The sequence below is a fragment of the Mauremys mutica genome, chromosome 7, assembly GCF_020497125.1.
Source record: "Mauremys mutica isolate MM-2020 ecotype Southern chromosome 7, ASM2049712v1, whole genome shotgun sequence".
Taxonomy (NCBI): domain Eukaryota; kingdom Metazoa; phylum Chordata; order Testudines; family Geoemydidae; genus Mauremys; species Mauremys mutica.
In genome coordinates, this window is record NC_059078.1 from 10,557,256 (window position 1) to 10,573,338 (window position 16,083).

At 44.8% G+C, this 16,083-nt stretch overlaps 1 protein-coding gene across 12 annotated transcripts in view; it reads right to left on the bottom strand.

The window, feature by feature from the left end:
- PROK2 (prokineticin 2) overlaps nucleotides 1-11,672 on the bottom strand; it is a 224,388-nt gene extending 212,716 nt beyond the window's left edge. For 10 of the 12 annotated variants that reach the window (XR_006580818.1, XR_006580819.1, XR_006580817.1 and 7 more), the window contains exons 1-2: nucleotides 11,546-11,672; nucleotides 3,595-3,689 (exon numbers count right to left, since the gene is read on the bottom strand). The gene's annotated coding sequence lies outside the window, so the exon portion shown is untranslated. Of the gene's footprint in view, nucleotides 1-2,351; nucleotides 2,524-3,594; nucleotides 3,690-11,545 lie in introns of those variants that run through there. The other 2 variants (XR_006580824.1, XR_006580823.1) reach the window with 2 other exon arrangements.
- Between the last annotated feature and the right edge of the window lie 4,411 nt (nucleotides 11,673-16,083).

A 16,083-nucleotide genomic window follows, 5' to 3' on the forward strand; every position in this document is an offset into this window, starting at 1 on the left:
GCCCTAAGTGCTCCCATAATAGGCTATTGTTGTGGGGAGTCAGACAGCTCTTCATAAAGCCAACCTCAGGAGGGGTTGTAGCCTTGCCAAATATTGCACAGCGCCAAGTAGGTTAGAGTATTTGTTGACTCGTCCCAGAGACAGTGCACAGATCCTAATGGAGAGGAATAGTTAAATGAAGAGAAAATGCCTCTAGAGAGGCACCACAGGTCTCCAGAAAGATAAAAGTCCATTTCCCCTGTGCTGTATTTCTTCCGATCTGCAATGGCTCTGATGCATGAGAATGAAAACTCCAACCTTGGTAACGTCCAGAAAGGATCAGGACAAGATAGGACCTTAATCTTTAGCAGAAAAGGAACCTGGAGACACTAGCAATCACCAGAGTGCAAAAGTCCTTACCAACATTAATATCTTTATCCTCACACCCCCGTGCGAGGTTAGGAAGTACTATTAACCCTACTTTACAGATGGGAACAGAGGCAGAGAGAGCAATTAAGTTACCCACAGCAACACAAAAGCCCATGGGAAAGCCAAGAAATTGAACCCAGATTTTCTGAGGCTGCAGTCTAGTTTTCCCCCCTTCCTCTTCGCCACACATCCAGTTTCTTCCTCGTGAGAGTCACAAATTTTAGTAGTCCCTTCTGGCTTTATGATCACTTAATCTGACCTTCTTCATAAAACAGGCCATACTATTTCACCAAGTGCTTCCTGCATCAAGCCCATAACTTCTGGGTGAGCTACAGCATAAGCTTTTAGAAAGACATCCAGTTTTGATTCAAAGACCTCAAGTGATGGGGAATCCACCACGTTCCTAGGTAGAGTAGCCATTGGAACCATTACCTCTGCATTACAAATCTGCATTTTATTTCTAGCCTGAATTGGTTTGGCTTCAGCTTCCAGTCAATGGATCCCATTATACCTTTGCTACATTAGAGAGACCTCAGCTATCAGTAATCTTCTCCCCATGTAGGTACGTAAATACCATGATCAAGTTACATCTTAACCTTCTCTTGGATAAATTCAACAGACTGATTGTCTCTAGTTTCACTGTAGGGCAGGTTTTCCAGACCTCAGTTCATTCAAGCTGCTCTTTTCTGAACTCTTTCCGATTTATCAGCTTTCTTATTAAAAAGTATGGACATCAGAATCGAACCCAGTATTCCAGTAACGGTTTCATTAAATCGTGTGGTAACAGCAGGTTAGCAGCTGCTAAAGAGCAAGTTGCTGGTGTCACTCAATTTGGTTAGGCTCGGTGAGCATAATCTGGCACAGAGACTATAATGCAGTGTCACCCTGACTTCCTGCCCATTATACTGCTCAGTCCATTTACTATATGTATTATAGTCGCAGCTAGAGATCTGGCTAGGCACTGTACAAATACAGAACCAGGAACAGGCTCCATCCCCCAGATCTTACAACCTAAGTAGACACAGCAGCGTCGGCAGACAGGGGAAGGGGTATAACATAAGCAGAACAAACAACGTGGTTTGCGAACCAGCTTCAATGGCCCGAGCTCTGTGCCAGATTCTGCTCACCAAGCCTAACCAAACCGAGAGATCACCAGCAACTTGAACTAGCGCTCTCAAGCAGTTCCTAATATTTTATTACTACTGGATATGAAAGTAAGTGAGCAGTAACTGTGCTAGTACTTTAAGATGCAGGTTAACAGTAACTAGTGAGATATTTGTCTCAGCTATCTTCCCACACCCTCACTCCACCAACGGCTTCTTCCATTTTTAAAGGAGACCTTCACAACACCATCAGATTTTTCTTCATATTGAGTTATGTCACAGTAAAGGGAGGTTAAACAGCATTTTTAAGCTGCATCATTGCAATAGATGAGAAGGCAGGAAAATGTGTTGTTTGAGGTCTTCCACCACTCCTCGCCCAGCAGCGAATATTTTTGGTACAATGCCAGGAGTGTCATGAGGAGATGTCAAATTAGGAACATGGTTTTATAGACTTGCTGGAACCACAGGTACATTAGAATGAGTACATAAAATAAAAAAGGATAATTTCTTTTATTTTATCGGAGGATGATTTGAAGTAGACTCTCTTCCTAAGGTTCAACCACTTTCTCCTTTGAAAATGCTATCCGCCGTCAGTACTCTGTTTACGATAAGTAGATTTCTGCAACAACAAAACCTAGACCGGAGATGGAAAACAAGCATATGGGACTATCCTGAATGAGTTGTAGGATTGTCACTCATCTTACGTTCGGCACATTCCTCAACACTAACACAGCACCATAACACCACACAAAAAACATTCAGTCTCCACTTTCCCACCTCTTAATGAAATGGCTTACCAGCTGTAGCAGGTATGTTAGACTGCCTAAGGCTGAGCTCCTGTCGTGCCAGCAAACTAGGATATTTATAGAGAAGTTGGGCCAAGTTTTACTTTCATTTGCACTGGTATCAAAACAATAAAAATAAATAAAGTGTTGCATTCCTCCAGTGATGTTACCCTGGTGTAAACGAGAGAAGAATCTGACCCAATTGCTACAAAAGCAGGAGCTACCACCTGGGAAGAAGAAAGGATTCATGTCATCATCAGGATAGTAGCAGTTATAAGTTTATGCTCAAAGAGATCATGCCAAAGACTGTTTTGAGCTAATATTAGACGGGTATAGTGCTGAGGATTTTGTAATCCATTTCTTCCCGCCTTCTGTATGAAGCACTGGCATTAAGTACATTTGTTTATACTTTTAAAGAACATTTCATGTGTGGGGAATGAGGGAGACATGAGGAGAAAAGTTCTTTTCCATGCTAATGCTGCCAACCACCATTAATGAGCTTTGGCTGGCTTGCAAGGAGTTTTGACAGGCCTGTTGAACTAGTGCCAAGAAGAGATGAATGTTTGGCTTAGAACAGCACAATGCCCTGTTTGTCTCATTGTTAAATTGGAAGCGTGAGCAGACTAATGCAATGGGATGTAGAAACATACAACTGAAAAATGACTGAAAATAGAATTCTGTGTCAGTAGTGGCTATTGAAAGATTGTCTTTGTCTTGGAGGGAACCTTTCTGATAAACTAAAAATAAAAAAAAAAACAGGTGTGTGTGTTTGGGGAAGCAATCATTTAGTTGTAAACCTAGATCTGAGGAATTGCACTCTGCATTGGCTAGACCTTATTTGCTTCTCAAGATTTACCTATAGTTCTATCAGCAACTATACTACAATCCTGTTTTCTACAGTGCATGTTCTTGCAAAGAATGGTTATGCAAAGCATATAGGAGTCTGAGCTCATTTCTGCTCTCAGGTATGTCCCCATATTCCTGTGATGTCAATGAAAGGGATCCCCTGTATCTGAAGGTAGAATGCCAGAACTGCCATACCAGATCAGAGGGCATCTCCTTCAGTATCCTGATCCTTCAGAGGAAGCTATGAGAATCCCAAAGTGAGTCATGGGATGACCTGCCTACAGGGAAAGTATTTCTTATTTCTCCTCAGATGTTACCTTATACCCTGAGGACCCTTTATGTTAAATAGCAGACTGACGTAAATTCATCCTTACACTGAGCCACGTTGTCCCTTCCCTTCCAGTGGAAAGCCGCTCATGGGATAAGTTCAACTGGGAATTCTGTTGGCTTACCTGAAGTTTTCCCCTGAGTTGTTCTGCCTAGGAGTGACCAAACTGCCAGCCCATGCAGTGAACAGGGAGCTTAGCTCTCTACATGGATGGATAGCCTGAGAACCAAGGGGAAATATGGTAAGTCTTGGGGCAACTGTTGCCACCCTGTGCCACTACATTGCTACTGAACCTCTTCCCCACCCCAACGCTGCACCTCTGTCAGGAAATATGGTAAAACTTGGGGTATCGGTGGAGACCCTGTGACTCCACATGACCACCTGGACACCTTCTCACCCCCGACAGTACCACTCTCTCAGGAGCCATTCTGTTGTGCAGTGCCACTGGGGGCTGCCTCCCCCACACCAGCTTCTGGCACCTCCATGGCTAAAGCTCTTTCCGGGCTTTCAGAGATCGGTGGATAAGAATCCAAAAGAGCGGCAACTTCTCTGCTATAGAGAAAGGGTGGTGCGGTTAAGGCACTGGACTGGGACTGAGGAAATCTAGGCTCCATTCTCTGCTCCGCTGTAGATCTCCTAGGCAAAGCACTTAAGCCCCACATCTTACCAAGACATGCTTAGCTTTCAGCATGTGACTTCAGCAAACCTGCTCATGTGCTTAAAGTTAAAGCACCTACTTAAATCTTTGCAGGATCAGGGCCTTGCTCTCTCATTACTTCAGCTCCCCATATGTTAAATGGGGATAATACATCCTTTCTTCCATCCTCTCCTCTGCATATGTCAATAATTAGCTCTTTGGGGCTGGGATTGTCAGTCTGTTACTTTATGTACAGCACCAAACACAATATGTTTCTCCTCACCCCCCAAAAAAAATCAGCTGAGGACTCTTGGTCCTACTGTAACATAACTCGTTATCTAACCTAAATTTATAGTCCAAGCATTGAGTCTCTTCATCACCAGTATAAAAATGCTTTAATTTGGAATTGCTCAGTAAAGAAAACTCAGTCAGTAATTGGGAGAATGTAGAGAGATATTGGGCCAGAATTAGAGGTATTTAGGAGCCTAATGATGCAAATAGGTGCCTCGTGTGGTTTAGAAAAGTCCCATGACATGGAATGGCAGTTAATTGCCTAATCGGTTATATGCCACTACGTGCCGATATGCAACTTTAGGCTCCTAAATACCTTTGCAACCACAGACCAGATTTATAGTGTACTTACCCTCCAAAAATAATTGGATTGCATCTAAAACCAGCAGTACATAAAGGAGTACTCAGCTTCTCTATTTTATAGTGTCTCATTTTTATATATTATCAATGCATTGAAACATATCTGTTTAGCTAAGATGGCTGTACTGTAGGTTGAAAAGACAAACCATGAACATTTATTTAGATTCCTGGCACATTAGTATCAAGCTTAAAGTTCATCATATAATCATGTAAAATAGCTAGTCCTACTCTACCGAGACTATGTATAACCATTTAGTTATAGCTATATAGTCTGCGGCTTGTATGTCAGGAAGAGACTAGCTGGTGCTAAATGTGCCCAGTTCAGTGCAGTATCGTTCAGCTGTTCAAATCATTCAAGGTTTAAAAAAATTGCAAGAAAAATGTGAGTCCTTTGATCTTGTTACAGTCTATTTTTCATTCATGAGATAGTTCACTAGGATTGCAGCACACGGAGTACAAATGTGTTTCCCACCTAGCAAAGTTACTAAAATCCCAGGCTAAAGGAACTAGAGATTTGAAGTGTCAGCAGATTGGATTTTGGAGACTAGAACACAGAGGCAATATCCCCGGTGAGTTCTTTGGGGCAAGGATGGTCATTTATTCTACGTCTGTACCATTGCTAGCATGAGGGGGCTCTGGTTAAAGGATCTAGGCTAGAAGTGATCGGGGAGAGGCGTGAAGCGGGGGGACAATTTTATGGAAAAAAATGTTTGTTGTTTGCATTTTGTAGGGCTCAACAAATGGACCCATTGTCAATTTTTTGGTGATGTTTCCCCACAATAATTTTAATGAAAACTTTATCAAGGAGTTTGTTTATCGAAAGCCACATTTTCCTACTGAAAGGCAGGGGTTTTGGCACACAGGTGTGTTCCTACACACACAGTGATAGGGACTTTGGTAAAAAAGATATTCGCGGAAAACTTCAATACATTTGAGAATTAAATAATAAGAAGAAGAAACCCACAGTATTCCCCCTTTTGTGCAAATGAGTTTTCACCTGTCTCCAATATACTTGTCTGAGGTCTAGAAGGAGGTGAAAAGTAGACCAGTTGAAAGTTTCTAGGTAAAGATAAAGGGGGGCGGGGGGAAACAGACAAACCAGGAGTGATGTCTTGGTAGGGGGTCTAGTACAAAATCACCAAGTCAGGAAGAGGTGGAGGATGTGGCATTTCTAGAACCAACAAATATCCAAAAGCACAAGACCTGGTAGTAATGGGGTGACTTTAACTACCCAGATATCTGTGGGAAAAATAACAATGCAAACAAACTTTCCCATAAGTTCTTGGAATGTATCAGGGACAACTGCGTGTTTCAAGAAGTGGCAGGGGACAGCCATTTTAGACTTGATGCTGACCAGCATGGAGGAATTGGTTGTGAATCTGAAGGTGGAAGGCAATTTGGGTGAAAGTGATCATGAAATGATAGATTTGATGATTCTAAGAAAAAGGAAGGAGTAAGAGCAGTAGAATAAGGACAATGGACTTCGGACAAGCAGACTAAAACTCAGAGACCTGGCAAGTAGTGTCCCTTGGAAAGAAAACTTCAGGGATAAAAAAGTTCAGGAAACCTTGCAGTTTCTCAAGGAGAAAATACTAAAGGTTCAATGGTAGACTATCCCAATGTGAAGGAAAGATAGAAAGACTAGTAACAGGCCAATACAGCTCCACCAGAAGCTCTTTAGTAAGCTGAATAATCAAAGGAGGAATCCTACCAAAAATAAATAAATAAATGGAAACATGGACTAATTGCTGAGGAGGAATACAAAAGAATAGCACAGGCATGTAAGAAAATCCGAAAGGCTAAGGCACAACATGAATTACACATAGCAAGGGACACAGAAGGCAATAAGAAGAGGTTCTTAAAATACATTGTGAGAGAGAGAGAGAAAGACAAAGAAAAGTGTAGGTCCCCTACTTAGCAGGGAAGGAGAGCTCAAAACTGATGACATCAAGAAAGCGACGGTGTTTGAAGCAAAATAGGCATTAGTCTTTCCTAGAAAGGGAAATGGTGACCAGATACTAAACACAATTAATATTAACAACAAGGGGGAAGGAATGCAAATCAGAATAGGGAAAGAACAAGTTAAAGAATATTTGGAGAAGTTAGATGTATTCAAGTCAGCAGGGACTGATGAAATTCATCCTAGTGCACTTAAGGAATTAGCTGAAGCAGTCTTGGAACTTTAGCAATTATCTTTGAGAACTCTTGGAAGACTGGTGAGGTCCCAGAGGACTGGAGGATGGCAAAAGATTGTACCTATCTTTAAAAAGGGGAACAAAGAAGAGCCAAGGAATTGTAGACCAGTCGCCTAACGTCAATACCTAGAAAGATAGTTTGTAAGCACCTAGCGGATGCTAGGGAATAGCCAGTATGGATTTGTCAAGGACAAGACCTGCCAAAACAAACTCATTCCCCTCTTTGATAGGATTACTGGCCCAGTGGACAGGAAAGAAAAGCTGTAGATGTGACATGATTGTGATTTTAGTAAGCTTTTGACACGGTCCCACATAATATTCTCATAGGCAAAGTAGGGAAATGCAGTCTAGATGAAATTAATATAAGGTGGGTGCAAAACTGGCTGAAAGACCGCACTCGAACAGTAGCTATCAATGGTTTGCTGTCAAATTGGGAGGGCATGTCTAGTGGGGTCCTGCAGGGCTCAATCTTGGGTCCATACTATTCAATAGGACTTGGAAAATGGAGTGGAGTAGATGTATGAAATTCACAGATGAGACCAAGCCAGGAGGGGTTGCAAGTCGGGCTGTGAATTAATTGCAGTTAATACCTGCAATTAACTGACAACAAAATGAATGCATTAATTTTGAATGCATTAATCACATGCCTCCCTCTCCGCCCACAGGTACCAGCAGTGCAGGAGCTGAAACCCCAGTCCAGAGCTCTGCGGGCAGCAGTGGGGGAAGGGTGTCTGAAGCCCAAAGCTCCACACCTATATTTGAAAAATATAGAAAACCCAAAACTATTTGAATACATGGTATTATAATATAATTAGCCATGTGATTAAAACTGCTGTTAATTATGATTAATCGCTTGACAGCCCTAGTTGCAAGCACTTTGGAGGATCTGATCTGGGTTCAGAAATTCTGATTCCGGCTCACTGTGGGTTTCAGCAAGTCATTCTGTGTTATGTCTCCATCTGTACAGTGGGGATACCACCTGACCGCCTGCCACAAAGGGTTGTCAAGAGTTAGTGAGTGCCTGTCTCTCTAGCACTCTGAATGCCAGCCCTTAGCACCTGGATACCAGCTAAACATTATTAAGGGACCATTGAAATTCAAAGCAATTGCTTCCAGACACACCTATATGGGGAGAATTACAAGCCTGAAATACGGCCCCTTGATGCATATTTTGGAGGAGGTGACTTGCACATTAGACCTTTGGGAGGTTGTGCACCAGCATTTCAGATTCAATGACCCCATCATTCTGTGTATAGTAAAGGAAAAAAAGCAATCGCAATCCATGTCTGGAGCCACTCTCATACAATATAAATGAGAGCCTGCTGCTGCATACAGCGAGCACCTGTGATTCAGACTCTCAGAAACAGGTTTAACAGGCAGTGTGAAATCAGGGCTGGCTCTCTCAGGAGCCAATCTGAAGCAGGCTGCTCTGAGAGGAGCTACTCTCTTTCAGAAGGAAGCACATGTCAGTGCCATTCCTGTGAGAGCTAGTAGGTGGCAGCTCTCTCATAAAGTGACAGAGAGATGCTCATGGGTCACCACGCATGAGTCAATATCACTTCTCCCCCATGCAAACCCAATGATTATCAAAAACACAAAAGAAAAACCCACACGCCAGTGGGAAAGTTTATCATTGCAAGATGAAAGAACACTGAGGGATCCCAAGCCAGTCTTCTGCCCAGCACCGCTTGTCCCCAGGAGGAATTAACCAGAGGCCTGATTAGCTCATCTAGTCCACAAACCATATCTGACAAAAGAGGTGCATGTCTAATTCTTTCAAGAAGTTCCACCAAAAATAGATGTCTTATGACTAGGGTTGCCAACCCTCCTGGTTTCACCAGGAGTCTCCCGGAGTCAGGCTCTATCTCCCAGAGCTACTGAAGCCAAACCGGGAGATTTTGGATGATAAAAGTCCAGGTCCCTACCCGCCCTGGTTCCGTGCCACTCCAGGAAGCATCTGGCACATCCCTGTGGTCCCTGGAGCGGGGTCTCTGTGCACTGCTCCCGCCCCGAGCGCTGACTCCGCAGCTTCCATTGGCTGGGAACTGCAGCCAGTGGGAGCTGTGGAGAAAGTGCCTGCAGGCAGGGGCACCATGCGGAGACCTCCTAGGCCCCCCGCCTGAGGGATGTGACGGTCGCTTTTGGGAGCTGCCTGAGGTAAGCACCCCCTGGCTGGAGCCCGCACTCCTCACCCCTCCCACACCCTAACCCTCTGCCCCAGCCCAGAGCCTGCCCCCCCTACCCCTGCCCCAGCCTGGTGAAAGTGATGGTGGAGGAGAGCGAGCAATGGGGGAGGGGGGGAATGGAGTGAGCGGAGGCAGGGCAGGGCAAGGGTGTTTCAGTTTGTGGGATCAGACAGTTGCCAACCCTACTTATGACCCAGAAGGCTTATACCATGCATGGGACTTGCTCCTTTTTTGGAGGGTGGAGGACACTGTAGAATACATGGCCCTGGTATTAAAACCCCCTCACAAGCTCAGGACGTGTTCCCCGCCCCCCAGATTTCTGAGATAATAGGTATACATGGATGTAAAAGAAATAGTGTGTTCACAGCACTATTAGACAGGGCACTCTGCAGTGTCCAGGCACAGTCACGTCAGATGAATATTTTGCCTCATCACCTTTGATTTACCTGCGGTATGATGGTGTTTGTCACTGAGATTCAGAACCATTCATCACCCGCCCTCATACTGTCCCCTCTACCTGCTTCAGTGATGCCCCTACCTCTGTGCTATGTGTACCAGAGACCTTTCCCAGCTCAGCTTGTTCCTTTAGTTACATGCTACAGGCAACACGTTCGTTTTCAGGGTCCCCAGGCGCCATAAAGGGAGGTGCTTTTGCAGCATTTGGTAAAAAGTTGCCTCTTCACCTGCCCTGGTTTCCATCTCAGATGGGTTTCCTGCTTAGCTGTTGGGCAAGGACCCACACTTAAGTAGCCTGTTCTGCCCAGAGCACAGCTGTAGACCAGCGTGCCTCAGGGGTGCTCCACAGGAATGTTACAGGGACAACAGCTGTCGCATCTGTTAATCGGCTCTGCTGTCTCTGACAGAAAGCAAAGCGAACAGTTTACTTTCACGTGCTGTCACCTCTCAATTAATTCTGTTGCTTCTGCAGGGGAACATGTGACAACAGGTCACAGGGTCACCGCAGCTCTGTTTCTTTGCCACAAAGAGTGAATAGCTCTGCAGAGCAACATATGTGATCAACTCTCCTCTTTCGCTGGAAGGGAGTGGCAGGAGGTCAGCGTTCAGGGTGAGTGCAGCTACTGTGATCAGAAGTGGGGAGGCGGCTAGACAGGGGAAGGAAGAAAGAAAAGATGAAGGCAGCAGGGGACGCCTTAGAATGTTTACTCAGAGCAGCTGATGCAGGAAACACCTTGTCTCCTCTCTGGGAAGAGGTCTGAGCGCTCTCTTGTCCGTTTTAGATGGAGATAGGCCACAACTGAAGTACAGAATCCAAATACCTTTGTACTTGAGAAGCAGGAGGGATACAGTATTTGAATTTATAGGCCTGGATCTGCACTCACCCTTAGGATCTTGGGACAGATACAAAAAAGAGGGAGAGAGACTGGGAGCGGCTGGATCATTACACATATTGAATCTATTTCCCTATGTTAAGTATCCTCACACCTTCTTGTCAAACTGTCTGAAATGGGCCATCTTGATTATCACTACAAAAAGTTTTTTTTCCTCCTGCTGATAATAGCTCATCTTAATTAGCCTCTTACAGTTGGTATGGCTACTTCCACTTTTTCATGTTCTCTGTATGTGTGTGTATATTATATATAACTATACGTTCCATTCTATTCATCTGAAGAAGTGGGCTGTAGCCCATGAAAGCTTATGCTAAAATAAATTTGTTAGTCTCTAAGGTGCCACAAGTACTCCTGTTCTTTTTGCGGATACAGACTAACACGGCTGCTACTCTGAAACCTAAAAGAGAGGAAGGAGTCTGCTTTCTTGAGAAAGACACTATTTCAGGCTGAAATCTCACCAGCTTAACCGCTCTGAGACTTTTGTTTTCTGTTCAAGAGCCACAGAACAACCTGAGAAGTTACAGCCCACCTATTATCCTTAACTTGCACATCACATTAAGCACGAGTGAGCTCACTGAAATGAGAGGGGCTACACACCCGCTTAAGTACCTTCCTGGGTTAGGGGCCAGTAGTGCTTAGTGCAGCTGACCAGAAAAGGCATTTCTATCTTGGGGTTTACTCAGCCCTTGGGGCCAGATCCATAGAGGGCATTTAGACACCTAATTCACATGGGAGTTAGGCACTTTGAGGATCTAAGCCTTAGGAACTATGGCAAGGGGTGCTAGAGAGCACCCCAAGGTAAAGTGATCTAAAGCAGCAAACACCTCTCCTCAGTAGAATTACTTGTACCAAAAGGAGCGAGTGTTGGCAGTGACAAACCCCTGGAAATAAAACAGGCTGTAACTGCAGCACCATTAATGAAATGCTGGAGAGAAGTACATAAAAACTTGCTTTCCCAGACATTCAGGGCCTGCAGTAGAGTTTCATCATGAAAAAATCCTCTACATCAGAGCCTAACATTGCAGACAAAAAGCAAAAACCAAAAGGCCCCACATACCTACAAGTTCTTCAGCTCCTGCTGTGCTCCCTAGTTCACTCTTTCAGGAATAGTTTAGCCCAGGGCTTTTCAACTCATCCTTTTTACAAGCTAAGCTTCCCCTCCTGTTTCTCTATCTAGTTGGTTTTTTTGCTAGGCTTTTATACACCTGCCAACTCACCCCCCCATTTGCTACCAATTAGCATTTAATCATCCAATTACCTTAGAAGTACAAACTTTCCCACAGCTGAAGACATACAGCTACTTAACAAAGAGTTAGCCCTTGCTTTGCATGAGGCCTCATGGTATGATACTACCCAGTTCGGTGGCTAGGGCTCAGAGGTAGGAGTAAAGAAAGCCGGGTTTTAGTTCTATCAGAGATGGGTTGGATGGCTTGGGGCAAGTAAGTTCACTTCTGCCTCAGTTTCCCCACCTCTAATATGGAAATAAGGGTACTCTCCTTCAGGGAGTGTTTTGAGGTCTAAAGTAAGGCCACTGCGCCAAAGACCTGGGTTCAGTTTCCAACTCATCCACAGATTATCCAATCTGAGCTTGGGCTAGTCACTTCAATCACCCTGTGCCTTGTTTTCCCCAGAGGGATTTTATTAGTTGTAAAAAGAACAGGAGCACTTGTGGCACCTTAGAGACTAACAAATTTATTTGAGCATAAGCTTTCATGGGCTACAGCCCACTTCATCAGATGCACAGAATGGAACATCTAGTAAGAAATCTATATCCATACAGAGAACAAGAAAAGCTGGAAGTAGCCATACCAACTGTAAGAGGCTAATTAATTAAGATGAGACTAACACGGCTGCTACTCTGAAACCTTTATTAGCTGTATTACCATACAGCCTAGGATGCCTAGACAGCCCCTTTTGTGCTAGGTGCTGTACAAGCACAGAACAAAAGGACTATCCTTGCCCCAATCTAAGTAATAATGTTTCCTGATCTGACGGGGGTGTTGGGAGCACAAAATCCATTAATGATTTTGCAGCATTCTTATCGTACAGTAACAGGGGCCAGCTAAGTACTTAGCTATAAGAGGTAAGAATTATCTTATCTGCTTTTAACAACAGACTTCAATCATTAAACACTGTCCCTGTGCTGTGGTGAGTAATGAATAATGAGCACTGTCTATCATTTATCATTAATTATGTGCATTTTTAAAGTTCCTGTACTTAGGGAGCTAGGATCTGCTGTCCTGACATTTCTTTTCCATTTTCTGAAATGTAACCATTTGAAATAACTATAATTGGTAGAGCTGGTTGGAAAACATTGACAAAAATTCAATTTTTACAAACGCTGGAAATCAAAAGTTTGTGAAAATGTGAGCCGTGTTCCTCCTTTTCCCCTTAACTCTACTAACCAGTTACATTTGTGCGCTGTGTATTGATTGTTTTCAGTTACATATGTATAGCTGAAATTATCTTATAGACATAAGCTCAATAGAGAGAGGCATGAAGGTGGAACAGCCATATTCTCACCTTTCTTCCATCTGCTTTAGTCGTTTTCTATACTTCCCAAAATGTTGGTTTTGTATGTGGGACGTTTGCTGCAAACTGTTGATTAGTCTCATGGTTACTTTTGAGAGCTGGACTTTCTGGCGTGATGCTCACCTACTTACGTGTCTCTAAAGCTACCTCTGAAAAAATGTATGGAGGCAGGAAAAAAAAAGGCACGAGCTGAGTACAGGACTAGGAACTGGGAATTTCTGGCCCTAATGATGTGACCTTGTCTCAGTTTCCCTTCTGTAAAATGAGGGTAATATTTATTCACCTACCTCACAGAGATGTTATGAGGACAGTTGGTTGCCATCTTCTCTAAGGCTGACGGTGCTGCATCATTTCTCTTGGGAGGATTTAATTTCTTGGATCATAGCCCATCAATTTTAGAGAGTCATGTGAGACTTGTATGATCTGCCAATTGTCAATCAATAAAGAGCTATTTGGAGTCTTTCCTTGATTGTCTTTCCCTTCTGGCCATTTTGGAACTATTATCTATATCTTCCCATCATTTGTAGTTGGCACCACATGCACGTCCTTCACTAAGGGAACAGAATGTTCAGTGCATGAGCTTCATGCGAGCACATTCTAGTCACCATCTGACCTCATGGCATGAAAGTATGCTGGGGTAACGGTGAATGTTGTCTCTACGGTGCCACGAGTACTCCTCGTTCTTCTTGCCGATACCCTGTGGTTCCGGAAGTCCTCAATCAGGCAGCAGCACAGACAAAAAACCAAACAAACAAAAAGGCAAATACTGCTCGGGGCTTCAGCCATGGGGGGTTGGGGGTGCAGCTGCACGGTGTGTGTGTGTGTGGGGGGGGTTGGGGCTTCTGACCCTCAGGGCGCACCAGGGCTCAGGGCTTTAGACTGGGGGGTGGGTGCTGGGGTTCCAGGCTTCAGCCCCATAACCCTGTTTCCAGCTTCAGCCCCCTGGGGGGGGCACCAGGGATCGGGGCTTTAGCTACGAGGGGAGTGCCCATTTCAGCCCCAGTGCTCCCCCCATTGCTAAAGCCCTGAGCCCTGGCATGCCCTCCTCCCCTGCCCCCCACTGAACCCAGGGGGCCAAGCCATGGGGAGCCCTGAACCCCAGCCCCCCTCACGGGCTGAAGGCAGGAATGGAGCTATGGGGATGAAGCCCCAAGCCCCAGTGCTTCTCCCAGGTCTAAAGTGGTGAGCCCTGGTGCTCCCATGCGGCAGAAGTCCTGAGCCCACCGCCCAGAGCCCTGGCGCCTCAAGGGTCAGAAGCCCCAACTCCCTCCCACCCCCGGAAGCCCTGATGCCCCCCCACACACACACACCATTTCCATTTCTGAGGTGTCCGTAAGTCTGAGGTTCTACTGTATTCTCATAAGCAAACTAGGGAAATGCAGTTTAGACGAAATTACTGTAAGGTGGGTGCACAACTGCTGGAAAGGCTGTACTCAAACAGTATATCAATGGTTTGCTGTCAAATTGGGAGGACCTTGTCTAGTGGGGTCCCACAGAGGTCAGTCTTAGGTCCAGAACTTCTCAGTATTTTCATTAAGGACTTGGATAATGGAGTGTAGAATATGCTTATTAAACTTGCAGATAACACCAAGCTGGGAGGGGTCGCAGATATTTTGGAGGACAGAATTAAAATTCAGCATGACCTTGACAAACTGAAGACCTAGTCTGAATTCAATCAGATGAAATTCAATAAAGGTAAGTGCAAAACACTTCACTTCGGAAGGAAAAAATCAACTGCACAACTACAAACTGGCTATGCAATATTCCTGCTGAAAAGGACCTGGGGGTTATAATAAATCACAAAATGAATCTGAGTCAACAGTGTGCATGTAACACACAGGAGGTAACTGTCCTGCTCTGCTCAGCACTGCGCTGGCATACTGTGTCCAGTTCTGGGGGGGTCGCACTTTAAGAAAGATGTGGACAAATTGGAGAGTCCAGAGGAGCTCAACAAAAATTATAGCCTGGCCTGTCAGGGAAGGTTTAAAACCCTGGGCCTGTTCAGTCTTGAGGGAAAAAAGACTAAGATGGGACCTGGTAACAGTCTTCAACTATCAGAGGGGTAGCTGTGTTAGTCTGGATCTGTAAAATGTGACAAAGAGTCTGTGGCACCTTATAGACTAACAGATGTATTGGAGCTTTCGTGGGTGAATCCCCACTTCGTCAGTCTTCAGCTATGTTATGGGCTGTTATAAAAAAGATGGTGATCAGTTGTTCTCCATGTCCGCTGAAGGTAGGACAAGAAGAAGTGGGATTAATTTGTAGCAAGGAAGATTTAGGTTAGATATTAGGAAAATCTTTCTAACTGTAAGGGTGGTGAAGCTCTGGAATAGGCTTCCAAGGAAGGTTGTGGAATCCCCATCACTGGAGGTTTTTATGAACAGGTTGGACAAACACCAGTGTCAGGGATGGTCTGGGTTTACTTGGTCCTGCCTCAGTGCAGGAGGCTGGACTTGCTGACCTTTTGAGGTCCCTACCAGCCCTACAACTCTATGGTTATTTATATTACAGCAGTGCCTGCAGGCCCCGGTAAGATCAGGCCCCCATTGTGCTAGGTACAGTAAAAGACTAAGCTCTTTGGGGAAAGGGTTCAGTCTGAATACTGAAGCCAGACAAAGCCTGGGAGAAAAAACAGAGGCACAGGCCTGGGAAGCGACTTGCCCCAGCGCACACACCAGACAAGTGGCAGAGCTGGGACTGAGAACCCAGGTGTCCTAGGCCAGTGTTGTAGCCAGCTATAGGCCACGCTGCTGCCGATCAACCCCATTCTTTCACATTTCTACAGTGCCCGCTTGTGTGCTGCTAGTGTTACAGGTCAGTGCAATCAGGCAGATTCTCCGGTTCAAAGCTAGCCTCGGACCTTTGTTCTAGCACGTGAGTTTTTCCCCTGCCTGCGGTGCCCTCTTTCACAGTGTTTCGTTTGTGATGCTGAAGTACAAATTGCCTGAGCATGTCCATTATAATTTCCTGGTGGTTGTTCTTTTTAATGAGTTGTAAGCAGAGCTGTGAAAAAACTGTCTGTTCCAGTTCACACTGGCTTCTACAAGCTGTTCTTGGTCAGTT